Source organism: Octopus bimaculoides, unplaced genomic scaffold, assembly GCF_001194135.2.
Source record: "Octopus bimaculoides isolate UCB-OBI-ISO-001 unplaced genomic scaffold, ASM119413v2 Scaffold_283264, whole genome shotgun sequence".
NCBI lineage: Eukaryota > Metazoa > Mollusca > Cephalopoda > Octopoda > Octopodidae > Octopus > Octopus bimaculoides.
Genome location: NW_026306856.1, coordinates 11027 through 11895, shown reverse-complemented (window position 1 = coordinate 11895; position 869 = coordinate 11027). Strand labels below are relative to the sequence as shown.

At 40.5% G+C, this 869-nt stretch overlaps 1 protein-coding gene across 1 annotated transcript in view; it reads left to right on the top strand.

Annotated features, from left to right (window-relative positions):
- The first annotated feature begins 754 nt into the window (after positions 1-754).
- LOC106883286 (uncharacterized) overlaps positions 755-869 on the top strand; it is an 11112-nt gene continuing 10997 nt past the window's right edge. The window contains exon 1 of the mRNA XM_014934244.2: positions 755-843. The gene's annotated coding sequence lies outside the window, so the exon portion shown is untranslated. The remainder of the gene's footprint in view (positions 844-869) is intronic.

Below are 869 nucleotides of genomic sequence, written 5' to 3'. Positions count from 1 at the left end.
AGTCCCACTGCGTGGCACCTTGGGCAAGTGTTTTCTACTATAGCCTTGGGCCGACTAAAGCCTTGTGAGTGGATTTGGTAGATGGAAACTGAAAGAAGCCTGTCGTATATATGTATATATATATATATAATATGTTTGTGTGTCTGTGTTTGTCCCCCCACCATCGCTTGACAACTGATGGTGGTGTGTTTACATTCCTGTCACTTAGCGGTTCAGCAAAAAGAGACGGATAGAATAAGGCTTACAAAGAATAATTCCTGGGGGCTGATTTTCTTGACTAAAAAGGCGGTGCTCCAGCATGGCCGCAGTCAAATGACTGAAATAAGTAAAAGAGTAAAAGAGGTGGTGGGCTGGCAGAATCGGTAGCATGCTGGATGAAATGCTTAGAGGTATTTCACACATCGCTACGTTCTGAGTTCAAATTCCGTTGAGGTCGACTTTGCCTTTTTATCCTTTCAGGGTCAATAAAACAAGTACCAGTTGCGTACTGGGGTCAATGTAATCGACTCATCCCCTCCCCCAAAATTGCTCCAATCCAGTGTGAGGTTTGGCTGGTCATTAAGGCATTGACAGTGACAATAGGGGACGGGACAATAGGGGACGGGTCTGTTTGTTCAGAGTTGACTTTTTGACCCAACACTGTTTCTTTGTTGTTCGAATGGATATATTTATTATTATTATTATTATTATTATTATTATTATTATTATTATAAACATGCTTTTATTGTCTTTTTACCAATTCCCACAGTATCTTGGAGAAGTCTTCAAAATATGGTAATATCTCAGCAGATGGCATCAGTGCTATTCATATATTCTGTAAAACACCAGGATTAATAACAAAAGGTAAGTCAAGTTTTAACCCCCCCCCC